The 20149-nt window shown below is 39.5% G+C and overlaps 21 non-coding genes across 21 annotated transcripts; 10 read left to right on the top strand and 11 right to left on the bottom strand.

The window, feature by feature from the left end:
* Nucleotides 1-7696: 7696 nt before the first annotated feature.
* Trnai-aau lies at nucleotides 7697-7770 on the top strand. The gene has a single exon. It is a non-coding gene; the product is annotated as a tRNA-Ile (tRNA).
* Nucleotides 7771-7847: 77 nt separating this feature from the next.
* Nucleotides 7848-7929, top strand: Trnas-cga. Its single transcript has one exon. It is a non-coding gene; the product is annotated as a tRNA-Ser (tRNA).
* Nucleotides 7930-8564: 635 nt separating this feature from the next.
* On the bottom strand, nucleotides 8565-8637 carry Trnar-ccu. The gene has a single exon. It is a non-coding gene; the product is annotated as a tRNA-Arg (tRNA).
* Nucleotides 8638-9627: 990 nt separating this feature from the next.
* Trnas-uga lies at nucleotides 9628-9709 on the bottom strand. The gene has a single exon. It is a non-coding gene; the product is annotated as a tRNA-Ser (tRNA).
* A 118-nt stretch (nucleotides 9710-9827) lies between these two features.
* Nucleotides 9828-9911, top strand: Trnar-ucu. Its single transcript is given in 2 exon segments — nucleotides 9828-9864; nucleotides 9876-9911. It is a non-coding gene; the product is annotated as a tRNA-Arg (tRNA).
* Nucleotides 9912-10175: 264 nt separating this feature from the next.
* On the top strand, nucleotides 10176-10249 carry Trnai-aau. The gene has a single exon. It is a non-coding gene; the product is annotated as a tRNA-Ile (tRNA).
* Nucleotides 10250-10326: 77 nt separating this feature from the next.
* Trnas-cga lies at nucleotides 10327-10408 on the top strand. Its single transcript has one exon. It is a non-coding gene; the product is annotated as a tRNA-Ser (tRNA).
* A 635-nt stretch (nucleotides 10409-11043) lies between these two features.
* Trnar-ccu lies at nucleotides 11044-11116 on the bottom strand. Its single transcript has one exon. It is a non-coding gene; the product is annotated as a tRNA-Arg (tRNA).
* A 506-nt stretch (nucleotides 11117-11622) lies between these two features.
* On the bottom strand, nucleotides 11623-11695 carry Trnak-uuu. Its single transcript has one exon. It is a non-coding gene; the product is annotated as a tRNA-Lys (tRNA).
* A 411-nt stretch (nucleotides 11696-12106) lies between these two features.
* Trnas-uga lies at nucleotides 12107-12188 on the bottom strand. The gene has a single exon. It is a non-coding gene; the product is annotated as a tRNA-Ser (tRNA).
* Nucleotides 12189-12306: 118 nt separating this feature from the next.
* Trnar-ucu lies at nucleotides 12307-12390 on the top strand. Its single transcript is given in 2 exon segments — nucleotides 12307-12343; nucleotides 12355-12390. It is a non-coding gene; the product is annotated as a tRNA-Arg (tRNA).
* Nucleotides 12391-12805: 415 nt separating this feature from the next.
* Nucleotides 12806-12887, top strand: Trnas-cga. The gene has a single exon. It is a non-coding gene; the product is annotated as a tRNA-Ser (tRNA).
* A 635-nt stretch (nucleotides 12888-13522) lies between these two features.
* Trnar-ccu lies at nucleotides 13523-13595 on the bottom strand. Its single transcript has one exon. It is a non-coding gene; the product is annotated as a tRNA-Arg (tRNA).
* Nucleotides 13596-14102: 507 nt separating this feature from the next.
* Nucleotides 14103-14175, bottom strand: Trnak-uuu. The gene has a single exon. It is a non-coding gene; the product is annotated as a tRNA-Lys (tRNA).
* A 411-nt stretch (nucleotides 14176-14586) lies between these two features.
* Nucleotides 14587-14668, bottom strand: Trnas-uga. The gene has a single exon. It is a non-coding gene; the product is annotated as a tRNA-Ser (tRNA).
* A 466-nt stretch (nucleotides 14669-15134) lies between these two features.
* On the top strand, nucleotides 15135-15208 carry Trnai-aau. The gene has a single exon. It is a non-coding gene; the product is annotated as a tRNA-Ile (tRNA).
* A 77-nt stretch (nucleotides 15209-15285) lies between these two features.
* On the top strand, nucleotides 15286-15367 carry Trnas-gga. Its single transcript has one exon. It is a non-coding gene; the product is annotated as a tRNA-Ser (tRNA).
* A 635-nt stretch (nucleotides 15368-16002) lies between these two features.
* Nucleotides 16003-16075, bottom strand: Trnar-ccu. Its single transcript has one exon. It is a non-coding gene; the product is annotated as a tRNA-Arg (tRNA).
* Nucleotides 16076-16581: 506 nt separating this feature from the next.
* Trnak-uuu lies at nucleotides 16582-16654 on the bottom strand. The gene has a single exon. It is a non-coding gene; the product is annotated as a tRNA-Lys (tRNA).
* Nucleotides 16655-17065: 411 nt separating this feature from the next.
* Nucleotides 17066-17147, bottom strand: Trnas-uga. Its single transcript has one exon. It is a non-coding gene; the product is annotated as a tRNA-Ser (tRNA).
* A 118-nt stretch (nucleotides 17148-17265) lies between these two features.
* Trnar-ucu lies at nucleotides 17266-17349 on the top strand. The gene is given in 2 exon segments: nucleotides 17266-17302; nucleotides 17314-17349. It is a non-coding gene; the product is annotated as a tRNA-Arg (tRNA).
* Nucleotides 17350-20149: the final 2800 nt, after the last annotated feature.

Raw genomic sequence — 20149 nt, 5'->3', positions numbered from 1 at the left:
AGAATCCGTCCCTTCCGATTGTTTGATTGTCGTAAAATGGTTCATATCCACAGGCTGTTTGTTTTGCTCCGATGGTGATATTTATTGCACTGCACTTTTGCACGAGAAAAGATTCGCCCATAGGTTTTAAACGATGGCACATCGGTAGGTTATTAGCTCTTGCTGCTAGTAATCCACTTGATTCTGATATAAGAGATGTTGCTTGACGTGCCATGTGTAGGTTATTACAGTAGATGCGTTTTAATTCGTTTTCGATAATATTCTCGTTTGTTACTGATTGGTCTTCTACGTATTGGTGGTGTTGGAGCAAAAGAGATTCTTTCGTGTCTACATTTTCTGTTATATTCATTTCTGGCATCCCGAATATCCATTTCTGGTTATTCTCTCCGGAGCAAATGTTCATAGACACACTTGATTTATCATTCATTTGTAGGCATCTTGTGTTTCCAGTGATTTCCAATGAGTCTGGGTCCCATTTTAGCGAGTACAAATTATTACATTCGTCCATATGATGAAAGAATGGGGACATTGCGATGCATATCTTTTTATCTGAGTTATTTTTGGGCATTAAATTTAGCTTGTTGTCTACGATTTTAAATTCTCCTCCAGGTACGTCAATGCAATTTGATGGGGTTCTAATTTGTGGGTTCAAGCAATATTTTGTTTCTACGTTGTAAATGTGGGACCAGTTTTTGTTTTGTACTTGGAGATATGCGCCATCAACGTTTTTTAATTTGTGAAGGGTAAAGTCGCAGATGTTTTGCGTTTCCGCTGTGTAAATGTAGTCTAATTGTCCGGGAGCATCTACTAATTTGTAGGTGTTGTCGTCTATTTTTGTGATCGTGCCTGTGCTTTTTCTTTTTATTTTAATCTTACATTCTTTTTCTAGATCTCTTTTTGGTTGTATCCATACAATGACTGAGTCTTGATGGTACACAAAAGTTTCTCTAGGTTTTTCTTTTAAAATTCCAAATGGAGAGGTAGTGGGGCAAGTTGCACAATCTTTTTTTAATGATATCTTTTGTATCATACAATTTTCTGTTGTGAAAGATACTTTTTGCATCCAAACGCCTTCTCCGTTTGGAGTTGACGTGAATGAAAATTGATTTTCGTCTCCGATCATTTCATTCTCTCCGCATCGTTTTGTTTGTTTCATTCTCCAACAGTCGTTTTCGGAGAGGTGCTGTATTTCCGAGGAAAATACAGTATCAAAACCTCCGAAAAAGAATCCGTCGATCGTTTTTCTTTTTAACCATGCTTTACAGACGTACCCTTCCCATGACATGTGCGGTTCTTCTTTTACGAAAAATTGGTAGTCAGCTAGGATTGGGTCGTCTTTCTTCTTATTTCGACAATATTCAGGTTTTTCGGTGTCCATTATTCCAATGAATTTTGGTTTCTTGCAGTCGCATACTGTGATATCTAAAGACGAAGATGGGATGACGTAGACGATGATGATGATCAGGATGATGATTGAAATGAATTTTGCCATCTGTAATGATTCCTTGATTAGTTTGGTCTGAAACGATCTGGCATGCGGATTGTTTTTCTTAAAGAGTATCTGGGCTCCTCTGATAGGGTAGGCTCTTTAGTGGGATTTTCACTTGTTTTTCTTTTCTTTTCGTCTTGTTTCGTTTCTTCTGGGTTTTCTTTTATCAATTTATTTTGTTTTATTTCTTCCGCTGTTTCTTCCGGTGATTTTCTTTTGTGAAATAGTTTCATCCTATCCGCATGTACTATCATCATCTTTTTCCCGGTGTCTGCGTATATTTTATAGTTAACATTCCCTTTTCTTTCTTTCACGGTATAGGGGCCTTCCCATCTCATGTTGAATTTTCCTGGCGTATTGGCCATTTCTTTTAACAGGATTTTGTCTCCTACTTTAAATTCTACTCTCTTCGTATTTCTGTCGTAGTAGGCTTTTTGTTTTTCTTTAGCTTCCTCTAGCTTTTCTTTAGTGATATCTAGTGCATCGTACCACATTTGTGAGAAGATCATATTTACATCAGTCATGTTCCGGTTTCTGACTGGTTTGATCATATCTTGGGGTTCGGTTGCTTCTCTGCCATACATGAGATAGAAGGGTGTGTATCCTGTACTTGAGTGGACTGCTGTGTTATATGCAAATGTTGCTGATGGTAAAAAATCGGACCATTTAGTTGGTTCTTTTGATACATAACTGGCTATTATATCTGCTAATGTTCTGTTCACTCTTTCAACCATCCCATCGCATTGGGGTCTATACGCGGTTGTTTTTAGTCGAGTGATTCCATATTGTTTGTACATAATATTCATGAGCTCTGATTGGAAATTTGTACCTTGATCGGTCAATACCGTTTCTGGTACTCCGTGAATTAATACTACATTATTGACAAATGTTCTTGCTACTGTTTCAGCTGTTTGATCTGGCATCGGTGCTGTGATAACGTACCGTGTCAGATATTCTCCCATTACTAGAATATATTGGTTTCTTTCTCTTCCTGATTCTACTAACGGTCCCATGATGTCCATGGCCATTGTTTGCCATACATCTTTTGGGGGAGGAATCGGGTTTAGTGGTGCCTTATTTGCTCCTACTGCTTTCCGTTTAGCGCAAATTTCGCATCCTTTAACATATTCTTTGATATCTTTTCCCATTTTGTGCCATTTAAATCTTCGTTGAATCCTTGCTGTTGTCTTCTTTATTCCAAGGTGTCCTGCGTATGGACTGTCATGGAATCTTTTTAAAATTTTCTCTTTCAAGGATTCCGGGACCAGGATTCTTCCTGCAGATGTACCTAGTAGGCCATTCTCTAGCTCTACTATTTCTTCTTCATCGTTGTATACGTTGTCTTCATCTGTAAGATATCCTTGATCACTGTCTTGGGGGCTGTCGTCGATTGCATTATCCCTAATCGACATACTGTTATCTTCTGCTTCTGATTCATTAATTAATTCTTCTTTCATTTTCAACATTTTCTTATATTTTTCGCGCGCGCGCCTGCAGTATTTATCTTTTTCCTGTTCTTCTGCAAAGTTTATGGTTGTCAGCGCATTTATCACTGGCGTTTGCTCAGGTTGCGCTTTAGTATTGTTATCTGGTTCTGGAATTCTACTGAGGCAGTCTGCATTTTGGTTTGTTTTTCCAGATCGATATTCGATATCAATATCATAATCTTGCAGGCATAAAGCCCATCTAGCTAGTTTTGCTGAAGTATCTTTCTTCCTTAATAATTCTCTCAATGGTTTGTGATCACTTAATACTTGAAATTTCCTTCCGTATAGGTACGGGTAAAATTGTTTCACCGCATGCACTATTGCGTACGCTTCTTTTTCAATGGTACTCCAGTTTTTTTCAACATCATTCAGATGTCGGGAAGCGTAAGCGATGACGACTTCCTTTTCTTCGCCATCTTCTATATGTTTTTGGCTTAAAACTGATCCTACACCATATCCGGACGCATCTGTATGCATAAGAAACTCTCGCGAAAAGTTCGGATAGCGTAGGATTGGTGGGTGGGTCAGACACTTCTTTAAAAATTGGAAAGCTTTTTGTTCTTCTTCTTCCCATTTCCAGGGGTTATTTTTCTTTGTTAAAATTGTTAGTGCATGGGCTCTATCAGCAAAATTTTTAATAAATTTCCTATAATATCCGGCTAGACCAAGAAAACTTTTTAATTGGCTGACTGTTTTTGGAGCTGGATAATTTTCTATTGCTTTTATCTTCATGGGGTCGGGAGCGATTCCTTTTTCTGAGATTATATGTCCCAAGTATTTAACTGACGTTTGCAAGAACGTACATTTTGACAATTTAATTTTAAGTCCTGCTTTCTTAAGCAAATCTAAGACAATATCTATGTGTTTTATATGCTGCTCTATAGAAGTGGAGTATATGATAACGTCGTCCAAGTAAACTAGTGCGAATTTTTTTATTACCGGTTGTAAAATTTGATTCATCAAACGCTGGAATGTAGAAGGGGCATTCGTCAGACCAAAGGGCATTCTATTATATTCGTAGTGTCCGTCTTCCGTCGAGAAAGCGGTTTTCGGCCTATCTTTTTCGTCTATCTCAATTTGCCAATACCCGCTGATCAGGTCGAGTGTCGAGAAAAATTTTGATCCGTAAAGGTAGTCGATTGTTTCATCGATTCTTGGAAGGGGGAATTTGTCTTTAGTTGTTATTGAATTTAACTGACGGAAATCCTTACAAAAACGGTATCCTCCTCCTTTCTTTTTAGCTAGATGGATAGGTGTGTTGTATGGACTTGTACTCGGGCTTATAATCCCGCAGTCAAGCATTTCCTTTACTTCTTTATGAATAACGCTTTGCAAAGCTCTTGCTTGTCGTCTAGGTCTTTGGTAAACGATTGCTCCTGTTGTTGGTATTGAATGTTTAATTCCTTCTGCTTTTCCTAGTTCGTATAAATTTTCTGCTGTCATGTCTTTATATTTTTCTATTAGTTTTGTTATTTTCTCCCTATGGATTTCTAAGTTTGAGTCTTCTATTTTAATATTTGCCGACGGTTCTTTTACTGCAACTTTTACTCCGGCTAATGTTATTTTATAATGGGTTAGTCTTTTAACTTTATCATCTATTGTAACCGTTTTGTTGTTAAATGTGTAGGTTAATTTTCTTGTTTTTCCATCATACGTGACAGCGTTTCGTGTTATAAAATCCATTCCTAACACGCAAGTTTCTGTTAGGTTGGGTATAACATAGAACTGTTGATAAATCTCATCCTTATTCGCGTCTAGCTTTATCGGTAGGTCATATATTCCTGCTATGGTCATGCTTTTTCCACAAATACTATGGAGTTTTTCGTCCTCCGATTCAATTTCATTCTTTGTTATATCTTTGGATAATCTTGAAAAGAAATATTCTGAAATTGCGCTCACTGATGCGCCAGTGTCTACTAAAGCTTGGGTTACTACATTATCTATGCTGATTTCTATATGAAAAAGTTTATAACTAAGGCTATTTGGGTGTTTTCTTCTTAGCTTTTTTAGTTGGTGCCGTTCCGCCCAGTTCCGTTGCGGAAATTGTTGAAATTTCTGTTCTTTGGCTGATTTGTTCTCATGCCAGGTTGATTTCGTCGGTACGTTTGTTGTCCGTTTTGACGGGCATTTTGTTGTGCGAATGGGCTTTGTTTTGCCCTCCAGCATTGTCTTGCTAGATGACCTTTCTTGTCGCATACGTAACATCTTCTAGATTCGTATTGTTTTTGATCTCCCCAATTTGATCCTTCGTGATCTCCTCTGTACCGAGTTGGTGTGTTGAACCTTCTTCTATTATCGGGCGTTTGGCTTCGGCTTCTGTTGGGTGATTCAGTTGCGAAGCGTACTGTTCTTCTTTCGCGGTTTTGGCTGGGCCATTTGCCGTCTGTTTTTGAGATTGCCAATTTATTTAGTGCTTTTATAGTTTTCTCTTCTAGTTGAACGGCCGGTTGAGAAATTGGTGTTGTCATCAGTTTTTGGATCAGTCCTTTTAGGTTGTTTATTTCTTCTTTGGTCTTTTCGGCCTCTTCTGACATTACTGTAACGGCAGAAGACAAATCTTTATTTTTCGCTATTTTCTTGATTTCTACAACTTTTTCGCATTCTTCGGCCAGTTCTACAGTTTCTATGTATGTTGTGTCGTTTATATCGGGCCTATTCCAGACAAGGTCTGCTATCTGTGTTTTTAGTCCGTTAAGCAAAACGTCTTTCTTTGTTTCATCGCGAAGTGCTACCACGTCTGCGTGACGACTTGTTGCTGCGTTAACGCCGTATGCAATTCTGTAGGTGTCGTCTATTCTGGTTTTAAAATCTCTGACTCGTTCTGTTTCTTCTTGTTTGAGTGTCTTTAGTGATTCTTTCTTTCTTGCTTTTGTTGTATTGTCCGCTAGTCCGTCTAGTATTGCTTGTTTCCATATTGCATAAGTAGCTTTGTCGGCTGCTCCTAGGGAATCGTTGAAGTTGGCAGCTGATTTGCTCATTCTTTCTTGGAAAAAACGTAGCTTTTGCTCGTCCGTCCATGCTGCGTGTGTTGCCATACGTTCGGCTAGTTTGAACCATTCTTCGATTGCCATTTTGCCTTCGATTTCTCCGGTGAAAGCTGGTATCTCTTTCTTTACGTTCTGTGCATTTATAAATACTAGTCCGTTTTCGAGAATTTCAGCTTGCCTCTCTACTGCTCTTTGCCAAGCGTTTATAGCTACATCTGTGAGAGCCATTTCGTCGTCGTCGTCCTCGTCGCTGTCGTCAAAAATGTTTCTGAGAGTGAGAGGTTGTCCTCTGTATCTTGCTATTTGTTGCTGTGGCTGTGCTTGATATTGCCTGGGTGGCAAGTGCACTTGTGTGGGGGGTTGTGGTTTTACCTCTTCTTCTTTAGGTTCGACTCTTGCTATATTTTCTTTTGGCTGGTCTTCTTTTAGGGGTTGGTTGGTGTTTGGTTTCTGATCTTCCGCGTCACGTGTGTCTCTGTGTATACTACACTGCCTACACTGTTCTTTATCAGTTGTTATTGATAGTATGATAGGGGCGTGACACTTTGCGCACTCTGTTTTCCGCTCTTCTACTCGAGTTGGTAGGGCTGTTGCTCCTTCTTCAGCCTCGTCGTCTGAATCGAGTAAGGTTACTGTACGTGGTCTCACCGAGGCGTCGTTAGGTTGATTAGGCTTGTCAGGGCCTTGTGAGGTTGCTTGGTCTGTTTGTTCAACTGCTCGTTTCTTTATTTTATATATGGTAACTGTTGGGTCTATCAGTTCTGCGTATTTAGCTTTTAGATTCTTTATGTCGTTCTCTAGATTTTCTATCTCTTTCGGGTCTCTTTCTTTTGGTCGGGTGGTTTTGTTTAATAGGTATTGGATTCTGATTTCTGCTGTTGATATTTCTGTTTTAATTTTATTTTTTAGTTTTTCTAATTCTTCCGGGGTCAGAATTTGTTTAGTTGGGGAAACTACAGAGTCGCCTTCTTGTGTCTTAGCCTTACGGAAAAAATTTGGTATTTTGTGCATTACTTACATTTATGTTGTTCGAGTTGGCACGTTCACCAAATGTAAGGCGCTTTTATGGGGCTTGAAAAGGCGCGCTTACTTTAAAGAATAACTCGGATGGTTAGGCCGAACTAGTATATTGTTTACACAGCACAGAATACAATAAGAGTTTAACAGAGATCGACTTACAACTGGAGCCGCAAGCAGTCGAAGAGTGAGATGACTAGTCTGACTCTTGGAGGGTGCGACGGGAGTTTATATATGGATTCCCGCGCGGCCATATTGGAATGGAGTAATTCCAATATGGCGGGACAAAACGAGCATGATTCATATGGGGTTATTCAAGCGGGGTGTGAGAAACGATTGTGGCTATTAATAGACGAAGAGCATGAAGGGGGCGGGGTTACAGACGATACATCCAATACACGATATGCACTCCTCTGGTCAGTCTCGGCTGCGCATTACACCCGCCACGATTAATAGCATATGACGAAACTATTAGTTCATGATGAGTAGTAGTTAACCACAAACCATGGGGAATCATGTCAGATCAATAAAACTACAAATATATCTCGAACACTCAATGAATATCACTGGCTTGCATTGCCTTCACAGTGACGATTGAAATTGGCTGCTGATATAGCCTTGCTTGGTAGATACCTTAAATCATTCTCTCTAAAGACACACAGAGTATACCTAACTGATGATGAATGAACCTTTTATTAATATATTAATAATTTATTGGCCTGTTAGCTCAGTTGGTTAGAGCGCCGTGCTAATAACGCGGAGGTCATGAGTTCGATCCTCTTACGGGCCACTATAATTCTTTCATTAAATATTTTCCACTCTAAAAAGGTACTGATAGATTCGAAATATTTTGCTAAAATAGTGAATGCAGATATGGCCGAGTGGTTAAGGCGACTGACTCGAAATCAGTTTCCATCTTGGAGCGTAGGTTCGAATCCTACTATCTGCGTTTTGTGGCATTTTATTGGTAAATGTAACTACACAACATTTGATCAAGTGACGCCAGAAGTTATTTCTAGTCATTTTTTGGGAGAACATCCAAGTTTAAAATCAGTAGGGGAGTACACAGTGAGAGAAGAACGAAAGGTCTTTAGGTCTTTAGCATATGTGATGGCCCTGGACAAGACAAGACAAACTAAGCAACGGGGTGACCCTGGATAAGGCATGCTCTCAACAATGGTCCGTACGAGTGGTAAGAACAGTCAGGTCCATCGAAGTCGAGGTCTGTGATCGTAGGCCAGGTTTAGATAGTTTCTAAAAGTAGATGAGAGACAACAAGTACACGTTGCCGAGAATGCACCTTACCATCATGACCAGCGTCTTGAATTCAGCGCGTTGTTGCTCCAGGAACCAGTGAAGACGGCAGAGAAGGATGAGAGAGTCAGAGTTCACCTGTAAAACAGCAGAATAAGTTCCGCTGCCAAGTAATTGTCACTGGCAAAGGTTTCCAAGTTTAAGCATGCCATTTCAGCGATTTCCCAACACTTGGACCAATGAAAATTTTTGCTTGAAAACAGTAAAACAAAAGACAAGTAATTGCCAATTTAACGACGATTTTCGATAATTATAGTTTCGGTTGCTCGCTACCTCTGGCGAGACTCGAACTCGCAATCCCCGGCTTAGGAGGCCGGTGCCTTATGCATTAGGCCACAAAGGCTGAGTTATGTTGAATCTCCTATTCGAGGAATGACGTTATATTGCAAAGCTTTTTCCTAGAAGATAGCCAAACGTCCCATGTTATATAAACATACAGCGATTACCGTCTGTGGACATCGTCTCAATCTTGAAAACCATGTTTTTTGAATAATCTTAACTACAAACTCTATTTACAGCTTTCGAGTTCTATAACTGGACATACATTTACTATTGCAATTAGTTGTATCAAATATCAAGGCTTTCTACTCTCACAATGAGGGATACTCTTTCTCACTATCTCATTTCATTATTTGTGTATGTTCCACGACCTATATCCGAATGTACTTCCTTTTGGTTCGCACTTTCTCTACATCGTAGGAATTAACGTAAAGAAACACCATGAGAACTCGTGTTGTCGTCTATGAACATCTATGAATTCTGCCCATAATGGTGAATGATTTCAAACGATATTAACTTGATAATAAATGGTGGAAAACCAACAATACTAACTAAAATCAAAAGACTAGCCGCCCGATAAGGGACTTGAACCCTTGACCTCAGGATTAAAAGTCCCGCGCTCTACCGTCTGAACTAACCGGGCTTAATAATTGGTATTGCAATAGTTTTCCGTTCGAGTTCATTTTTAAATTTTACGATTGCTTATTTATCTTTTACGGACGGAAGTACGGACGTTTTTCTATTCTTCGTAAACAAAATGGGTACACATTCTTTCATCCTATAATTTGTCTCTGACTACATTTTGTGTTTGTAAACTACACTCAAAGACCGCCATAATGCATTTCGGCACTGGTTCTGAAAAATAGACACGTTTCTGGAAACGCCAAGTAACAGGTCATGGCTCCACGGTTCCGAGATAGATCCCGGGACCTAGGATACCCATGACTGCACAGTTAATATTTGTAATCATGCGTAAATTTGAGATACTAGTAAACGATTGAAAATGAGTTGTTCCACTAGAAAATACTAGCATGTGAAACAAATGGCAATTCACCGCAGTTGGTAGGGTTCGAACCTACGCCCTCAGAGAGGAACAGATTTCAAGTCTATCGCCTTAACCACTCGGCCACAACTGCCCCGATTTTTCAGACAATCTAGTAATAATATTTATTGGTTCACCAATATTTCCGTTTGACCTTACTGAAGAGCAGGTTAAATGAGAGATGCAAAATCCTAGCACTTTCTTTAAGTGTAGGTCGTGTGGCCTAATGGATAAGGCGTCGGACTTCTATGAAAGTAGTTATCCGAAAATTGCGGGTTCGAGTCCCGCCACGATTAATAGCATATTACGAAACTATTAGTTCATGATGAGTAGTAGTTAACCACAAACCATGGGGAATCATGTCAGATCAATAAAACTACAAATATATCTCGAACACTCAATGAATATCACTGGCTTGCATTGCCTTCACAGTGACGATTGAAATTGGCTGCTGATATAGCCTTGCTTGGTAGATACCTTAAATCATTCTCTCTAAAGACACACAGAGTATACCTAACTGATGATGAATGAACCTTTTATTAATATATTAATAATTTATTGGCCTGTTAGCTCAGTTGGTTAGAGCGCCGTGCTAATAACGCGGAGGTCATGAGTTCGATCCTCTTACGGGCCACTATAATTCTTTCATTAAATATTTTCCACTCTAAAAAGGTACTGATAGATTCGAAATATTTTGCTAAAATAATGAATGCAGATATGGCCGAGTGGTTAAGGCGACTGACTCGAAATCAGTTTCCATCTTGGAGCGTAGGTTCGAATCCTACTATCTGCGTTTTGTGGCATTTTATTGGTAAATGTAACTACACAACATTTGATCAAGTGACGCCAGAAGTTATTTCTAGTCATTTTTTGGGAGAACATCCAAGTTTAAAATCAGTAGGGGAGTACACAGTGAGAGAAGAACGAAAGGTCTTTAGGTCTTTAGCATATGTGATGGCCCTGGACAAGACAAGACAAACTAAGCAACGGGGTGACCCTGGATAAGGCATGCTCTCAACAATGGTCCGTACGAGTGGTAAGAACAGTCAGGTCCATCGAAGTCGAGGTCTGTGATCGTAGGCCAGGTTTAGATAGTTTCTAAAAGTAGATGAGAGACAACAAGTACACGTTGCCGAGAATGCACCTTACCATCATGACCAGCGTCTTGAATTCAGCGCGTTGTTGCTCCAGGAACCAGTGAAGACGGCAGAGAAGGATGAGAGAGTCAGAGTTCACCTGTAAAACAGCAGAATAAGTTCCGCTGCCAAGTAATTGTCACTGGCAAAGGTTTCCAAGTTTAAGCATGCCATTTCAGCGATTTCCCAACACTTGGACCAATGAAAATTTTTGCTTGAAAACAGTAAAACAAAAGACAAGTAATTGCCAATTTAACGACGATTTTCGATAATTATAGTTTCGGTTGCTCGCTACCTCTGGCGAGACTCGAACTCGCAATCCCCGGCTTAGGAGGCCGGTGCCTTATGCATTAGGCCACAAAGGCTGAGTTATGTTGAATCTCCTATTCGAGGAATGACGTTATATTGCAAAGCTTTTTCCTAGAAGATAGCCAAACGTCCCATGTTATATAAACATACAGCGATTACCGTCTGTGGACATCGTCTCAATCTTGAAAACCATGTTTTTTGAATAATCTTAACTACAAACTCTATTTACAGCTTTCGAGTTCTATAACTGGACATACATTTACTATTGCAATTAGTTGTATCAAATATCAAGGCTTTCTACTCTCACAATGAGGGATACTCTTTCTCACTATCTCATTTCATTATTTGTGTATGTTCCACGACCTATATCCGAATGTACTTCCTTTTGGTTCGCACTTTCTCTACATCGTAGGAATTAACGTAAAGAAACACCATGAGAACTCGTGTTGTCGTCTATGAACATCTATGAATTCTGCCCATAATGGTGAATGATTTCAAACGATATTAACTTGATAATAAATGGTGGAAAACCAACAATACTAACTAAAATCAAAAGACTAGCCGCCCGATAAGGGACTTGAACCCTTGACCTCAGGATTAAAAGTCCCGCGCTCTACCGTCTGAGCTAACCGGGCTTTATAATTGGTATTGCAATAGTTTTCCGTTCGAGTTCATTTTTAAATTTTACGATTGCTTATAGATCTTTTACGGACGGAAGTACGGACGTTTTTCTATTCTTCGTAAACAAAATGGGTACACATTCTTTCATCCTATAATTTGTCTCTGACTACATTTTGTGTTTGTAAACTACACTCAAAGACCGCCATAATGCATTTCGGCACTGGTTCTGAAAAATAGACACGTTTCTGGAAACGCCAAGTAACAGGTCATGGCTCCACGGTTCCGAGATAGATCCCGGGACCTAGGATACCCATGACTGCACAGTTAATATTTGTAATCATGCGTAAATTTGAGATACTAGTAAACGATTGAAAATGAGTTGTTCCACTAGAAAATACTAGCATGTGAAACAAATGGCAATTCACCGCAGTTGGTAGGGTTCGAACCTACGCCCTCAGAGAGGAACAGATTTCAAATCTATCGCCTTAACCACTCGGGCACAACTACCCCGATTTTTCAGACAATCTAGTAATAATATTTATTGGTTCACCAATATTTCCGTTTGACCTTACTGAAGAGCAGGTTAAATGAGAGATGCAAAATCCTAGCACTTTCTTTAAGTGTAGGTCGTGTGGCCTAATGGATAAGGCGTCGGACTTCTATGAAAGTAGTTATCCGAAAATTGCGGGTTCGAGTCCCGCCACGATTAATAGCATATGACGAAACTATTAGTTCATGATGAGTAGTAGTTAACCACAAAGCATGGGGAATAATGTCAGATCAATAAAACTACAAATATATCTCGAACACTCAATGAATATCACTGGCTTGCATTGCCTTCACAGTGACGATTGAAATTGGCTGCTGATATAGCCTTGCTTGGTAGATACCTTAAATCATTCTCTCTAAAGACACACAGAGTATACCTAACTGATGATGAATGAACATTTTATTAATATATTAATAATTTATTGGCATGTTAGCTCAGTTGGTTAGAGCGCCGTGCTAATAACGTGGAGGTCATGAGTTCGATCCTCTTACGGGCCACTATAATTCTTTCATTAAATATTTTCCACTCTAAAAAGGTACTGATAGATTCGAAATATTTTGCTAAACTAGTGAATGCAGATATGGCCGAGTGGTTAAGGTGACTGACTCGAAATCAGTTTCCATCTTGGAGCGTAGGTTCGAATCCCACTATCTGCGTTTTGTGGCATTTTATTGGTAAATGTAACTACACAACATTTGATCAAGTGACGCCAGAAGTTATTTCTAGTCATTTTTTGGGAGAACATCCAAGTTTAAAATCAGTAGGGGAGTACACAGTGAGAGAAGAACGAAAGGTCTTTAGGTCTTTAGCATATGTGATGGCCCTGGACAAGACAAGACAAACTAAGCAACGGGGTGACCCTGGATAAGGCATGCTCTCAACAATGGTCCGTACGAGTGGTAAGAACAGTCAGGTCCATCGAAGTCGAGGTCTGTGATCGTAGGCCAGGTTTAGATAGTTTCTAAAAGTAGATGAGAGACAACAAGTACACGTTGCCGAGAATGCACCTTACCATCATGACCAGCGTCTTGAATTCAGCGCGTTGTTGCTCCAGGAACCAGTGAAGACGGCAGAGAAGGATGAGAGAGTCAGAGTTCACCTGTAAAACAGCACAATAAGTTCCGCTGCCAAGTAATTGTCACTGGCAAAGGTTTCCAAGTTTAAGCATGCCATTTCAGCGATTTCCCAACACTTGGACCAATGAAAATGTTTGCTTGAAAACAGTAAAACAAAAGACAAGTAATTGCCAATTTAACGACGATTTTCGATAATTATAGTTTCGGTTGCTCGATACCTCTGGCGAGACTCGAACTCGCAATCCCCGGCTTAGGAGGCCGGTGCCTTATCCATTAGGCCACAAAGGCTGAGTTATGTTGAATCTCCTATTCGAGGAATGACGTTATATTGCAAAGCTTTTTCCTAGAAGATAGCCAAACGTCCCATGTTATATAAACATACAGCGATTACCGTCTGTGGACATCGTCTCAATCTTGAAAACCATGTTTTTTTGAATAATCTTAACTACAAACTCTATTTACAGCTTTCGAGTTCTATAACTGGACATACATTTACTATTGCAATTAGTTGTATCAAATATCAAGGCTTTCTACTCTCACAATGAGGGATACTCTTTCTCACTATCTCATTTCATTATTTGTGTATGTTCCACGACCTATATCCGAATGTACTTCCTTTTGGTTCGCACTTTCTCTACATCGTAGGAATTAACGTAAAGAAACACCATGAGAACTCGTGTTGTCGTCTATGAACATCTATGAATTCTGCCCATAATGGTGAATGATTTCAAACGATATTAACTTGATAATAAATGGTGGAAAACCAACAATACTAACTAAAATCAAAAGACTAGCCGCCCGATAAGGGACTTGAACCCTTGACCTCAGGATTAAAAGTCCCGCGCTCTACCGTCTGAGCTAACCGGGCTTTATAATTGGTATTGCAATAGTTTTCCGTTCGAGTTCATTTTTAAATTTTACGATTGCTTATAGATCTTTTACGGACGGAAGTACGGACGTTTTTCTATTCTTCGTAAACAAAATGGGTACACATTCTTTCATCCTATAATTTGTCTCTGACTACATTTTGTGTTTGTAAACTACACTCAAAGACCGCCATAATGCATTTCGGCACTGGTTCTGAAAAATAGACACGTTTCTGGAAACGCCAAGTAACAGGTCATGGCTCCACGGTTCCGAGATAGATCCCGGGACCTAGGATACCCATGACTGCACAGTTAATATTTGTAATCATGCGTAAATTTGAGATACTAGTAAACGATTGAAAATGAGTTGTTCCACTAGAAAATACTAGCATGTGAAACAAATGGCAATTCACCGCAGTTGGTAGGGTTCGAACCTACGCCCTCAGAGAGGAATAGATTTCAAGTCTATCGCCTTAACCACTCGGCCACAACTGCCCCGATTTTTCAGACAATCTAGTAATAATATTTATTGGTTCACCAATATTTTCGTTTGACCTTATTGAAGAGCAGGTTAAATGAGAGATGCAAAATCCTAGCACTTTCTTTAAGTGTAGGTCGTGTGGCGTAATGGATAAGGCGTCGGACTTCTATGAAAGTAGTTATCCGAAAATTGTGGGTTCGAGTCCCGCCACGATTAATAGCATATGACGAAACTATTAGTTCATGATGAGTAGTAGTTAACCACAAACCATGGGGAATAATGTCAGATCAATAAAACTACAAATATATCTCGAACACTCAATGAATATCACTGGCTTGCATTGCCTTCACAGTGACGATTGAAATTGGCTGCTGATATAGCCTTGCTTGGTAGATACCTTAAATCATTCTCTCTAAAGACACACAGAGTATACCTAACTGATGATGAATGAACCTTTTATTAATATATTAAAAATTTATTGGCCTGTTAGCTCAGTTGGTTAGAGCGCCGTGCTAATAACGCGGAGGTCATGAGTTCGATCCTCTTACGGGCCACTATAATTCTTTCATTAAATATTTTCCACTCTAAAAAGGTACTGATAGATTCGAAATATTTTGCTAAAATAGTGAATGGAGATATGGCCGAGTGGTTAAGGCGACTGACTGGAAATCAGTTTCCATCTTGGAGCGTAGGTTCGAATCCTACTATCTGCGTTTTGTGGCATTTTATTGGTAAATGTAACTACACAACATTTGATCAAGTGACGCCAGAAGTTATTTCTAGTCATTTTTTGGGAGAACATCCAAGTTTAAAATCAGTAGGGGAGTACACAGTGAGAGAAGAACGAAAGGTCTTTAGGTCTTTAGCATATGTGATGGCCCTGGACAAGACAAGACAAACTAAGCAACAGGGTGACCCTGGATAAGGCATGCTCTCAACAATGGTCCGTACGAGTGGTAAGAACAGTCAGGTCCATCGAAGTCGAGGTCTGTGATCGTAGGCCAGGTTTAGATAGTTTCTAAAAGTAGATGAGAGACAACAAGTACACGTTGCCGAGAATGCACCTTACCATCATGACCAGCGTCTTGAATTCAGCGCGTTGTTGCTCCAGGAACCAGTGAAGACGGCAGAGAAGGATGAGAGAGTCAGAGTTCACCTGTAAAACAGCAGAATAAGTTCCGCTGCCAAGTAATTGTCACTGGCAAAGGTTTCCAAGTTTAAGCATGCCATTTCAGCGATTTCCCAACACTTGGACCAATGAAAATTTTTGCTTGAAAACAGTAAAACAAAAGACAAGTAATTGCCAATTTAACGACGATTTTCGATAATTATAGTTTCGGTTGCTCGCTACCTCTGGCGAGACTCGAACTCGCAATCCCCGGCTTAGGAGGCCGGTGCCTTATCCATTAGGCCACAAAGGCTGAGATATGATGAATCTCCTATTCGAGGAATGACGTTATATTGCAAAGCTTTTTCCTAGAAGATAGCCAAACGTCCCATGTTATATAAACATACAGCGATTACCGTCTGTGGACATCGTCTCAATCTTGAAAACCATGTTATTTGAATAATCTTAACTACAAACTCTATTTACAGCTTTCGAGTTCTATAACTGGACATACATTTACTATTGCAATTAGTTGTATCAAATATCAAGGCTTTCTACTCTCACAATGAGGGATACTCTTTCTCACTATCTCATTTCATTATTTGTGTATGTTCCACGACCTATATCCGAATGTACTTCCTTTTGGTTCGCACTTTCTCTACATCGTAGGAATTAACGTAAAGAAACACCATGAGAACTCGTGTTGTCGTCTATGAACATCTATGAATTCTGCCCATAATGGTGAATGATTTCAAACGATATTAACTTGATAATAAATGGTGGAAAACCAACAATACTAACTATAATCAGAAGACTAGCCGCCCGATAAGGGACTTGAACCCTTGACCTCAGGATTAAAAGTCCCGCGCTCTACCGTCTGAGCTAACCGGGCTTAATAATTGGTATTGCAATAGTTTTCCGTTCGAGTTCATTTTTAAATTTTACGATTGCTTATAGATCTTTTACGGACGGAAGTACGGACGTTTTTCTATTCTTCGTAAACAAAATGGGTACACATTCTTTCATCCTATAATTTGTCTCTGACTACATTTTGTGTTTGTAAACTACACTCAAAGACCGCCATAATGCATTTCGGCACTGGTTCTGAAAAATAGACACGTTTCTGGAAACGCCAAGTAACAGGTCATGGCTCCACGGTTCCGAGATAGATCCCGGGACCTAGGATACCCATGACTGCACAGTTAATATTTGTAATCATGCGTAAATTTGAGATACTAGTAAACGATTGAAAATGAGTTGTTCCACTAGAAAATACTAGCATGTGAAACAAATGGCAATTCACCGCAGTTGGTAGGGTTCGAACCTACGCCCTCAGAGAGGAATAGATTTCAAGTCTATCGCCTTAACCACTCGGCCACAACTGCCCCGATTTTTCAGACAATCTAGTAATAATATTTATTGGTTCACCAATATTTCCGTTTGACCTTACTGAAGAGCAGGTTAAATGAGAGATGCAAAATCCTAGCACTTTCTTTAAGTGTAGGTCGTGTGGCCTAATGGATAAGGCGTCGGACTTCTATGAAAGTAGTTATCCGAAAATTGCGGGTTCGAGTCCCGCCACGATTAATAGCATATGACGAAACTATTAGTTCATGATGAGTAGTAGTTAACCACAAACCATGGGGAATCATGTCAGATCAATAAAACTCAGTGAGTCGTATCGCTTAGTTTTCACCGTACTTTTTTTAAATCATTTTCTGAAAACAACAACAATAAGAATGGGGGGCAACAGCCGCTTGAAAAAATAAATCTGGATTTTTCATAGTTTTTGACCTTGTTGGTTTTTTAATTGGGGGCGTTAAATATTAGCCGCAGGTGATTGATTGTTTTTTTATTTTAGTACTGTTTAGATTTTTAAACACAGCAACAAACAAAAAACAAGTAGACTTTAAATATATTAGGCCGTGAATAATGCATTTGCTCTTACGACTAAAATATCTTCAAGGATCGATTCAGTTAAGTTCGAGCGGTAAACCGACAAAATGAATTTCAGACCGGAAAACAGCCGTTCAACACTCACTTGTGTGCAAGGCACTGCAAGGGCAACCTAAACTTATTTACGCGTTAGTTTTGGATGAAAATAGAAACAAATATCTTATTATTTAAAAATTTAACCTTAGCCAACACATAAAGCTGATGTTTCAACAAGCGATTGTCCTCCCAGTATTTTAGAACATCAGTTGAGCGGTCAACAAGTTTGTCTTTCACGAAATCGTGAATCATTTTTTCAATAACGGATTCATTTTCATTAGCAGTGCTTCTCTCACGTCGTTCTGCTTCTTTCTCCAAAAGCATCTCTTGAAGCTCGTCATTCTCTAAAGCTGCCCCGGTTTCAATCGGCTGAAGGTTCGGTTGAGGTAACCTGGCGGACGTATTAGTTGAAGGTTCGCTTCGGTTAGATTCAATTAAACGCCACAGCTTTAGTAAATGTTCCCGGGCTGCTTTTAACTGATCAGCTTCGAGCATGACATTATATCTAAACAAAATATGGTGGCTGATGAGCGATAAAAAAAATTAAAAAAAAATTGTTTACCTCGGATCAAGATAAAGAGCTGCCAACACAACTTCGCTGGTTAAAAGGACTGCCAACCTCTTTTTCATGTGCTTTAGTAAATTTTTAGCAAAACTCGAGTTGAATTTAGAAATTTCTAGTTGACACTTGAGCCACGAACCATAAAAATCCCCGATTGTGAGTTGCTCTGATTGCAAAACGGTAGTCAAGATACGAGCCGGTTTTAATATTTTTATAATATCTTCAATTCTTGACCAATCCTGTTCTGTGAGTTTAAGGTTTTGGTTTTTACCCTCATTTGTCAGTTCAGCAATAAATTCCTTCAACTCAATAAGCCTTTCTAACATCAAACATGTTGAACACCAACGAGTGAGGCAGTCGATTATTGGCTTCTTTTGACCTGCCAGCCTTATTGCTGCCATAAACGTTTGACTCCTTAAGGTCTTGCAAACAGCTCTTGCCTTGGCAATAACTGCTATACCAGGCTCAGCCAATGCGTCAAGAATAGCGAGCTGAAGAGTGTGGGCAGCACAGCGCACACCTTGCAACATATTTTGCAATTCCGCACTCTCCTCTCCTCCTTCATCGCTCACATTTTGTCCCTCTTCCATTCGACGAATTAATTCTTCTTCAAGCAAGCGGTCATTATAATCACTGTCTTCTTCTTCGTCACTCTCTGCTGAATCAGTTTGAGCCAAAATACGACTGGCTTTTAACATATTGGCACCGTTATCGGTTGTTAGACTATACACTTGCCACAACTTTATCCCAAAAACACCGAAAACGTCCAGCAAATTTTGTTTAAAGTTTACAGCTGTGTGACTTTGTTTCATCTCTATGATTGCTAGAGTGTAGAGCTGAATTTTTCCTTTCTTGTTAAACTGGAGATTTATGCCTAAAAGAGCTCGGTCCAAGCGAGTCGCACAATCCATTTTAACAGAAACAAATCGATTTTTCACATCCTTTTTAATCTTGTCGCGTATTTCCTTAGCTTTTCCTTCCACCTTGTCGCGAATATTTTCTGGGCTAATAGTAAAAGTTCCCCCAAAACCCTTAAGGATAGGATCTAGAATTTTTCGAAAGCCCGAATCACTAAGCGCTTTAAAGGGTCTCCCATTAACAGTTACCATCTCTACACACGCGTCTACAACTTGCCTTTCAGTAATTTCTATTGACAACCGACGCTTCTTCGTAGGAGGCTGCAATGACGAGTTAGACGAACCATTGGCTTCAAGACTATTGCTGGCAGATGCTAGCGAATTGTTGAAAGTGACATCACGATTCTCTTCAGAACTCTCGGAATCAGCTTTGGTATTACTTAAGTGTTCTATTAATTGAAACTGCTCTCTGTGTTTTGCCTTCAAATGAGCTCGTAAATTTCCGGCATGATAAGAAGTACGCCCGGGCTTTTTACAACCAGGAACTAAACACACAATATCCTTTTCTGCACGTTTTTCAAAAAACTTAAACACGGGATTTTCTTTAGGAGATGACATTACAAGACTCAAACGTTTTTACTAACTTCTCTTAACCGCAAGAATACAGAGAATGTGAACTGAAAACACAGAGCTAACAGAATGTCTAACCTATTTTAAAAGCCAGAGCGTAGCAGAAATTTAGTGGGTGGTTTTCGGGACAATGAACAATACAGCAAACAACTCGCTGTTTTATTTTACCGATGGTCAAAGCTTTTCGTGGGGCGTGGTTTTTTTTTATTTTTATTTTTCAAAAGAAGGAACTATTGTTCAACCATTGAATTTTTAAAACGAAGTCTGGCAACAAAATTGATTCAATTTTAGAAAAAAAACAAAAAAAAACAAAGTTTTGGTTTTTTTTCTAAGCGATACGACTCAC

Source organism: Daphnia pulicaria, chromosome 6 (genome assembly GCF_021234035.1).
Source record: "Daphnia pulicaria isolate SC F1-1A chromosome 6, SC_F0-13Bv2, whole genome shotgun sequence".
Lineage (NCBI taxonomy): Eukaryota > Metazoa > Arthropoda > Branchiopoda > Diplostraca > Daphniidae > Daphnia > Daphnia pulicaria.
Note: the sequence above shows the minus strand (reverse complement) of the source record. Positions and strands in the feature narration are given on the sequence as shown.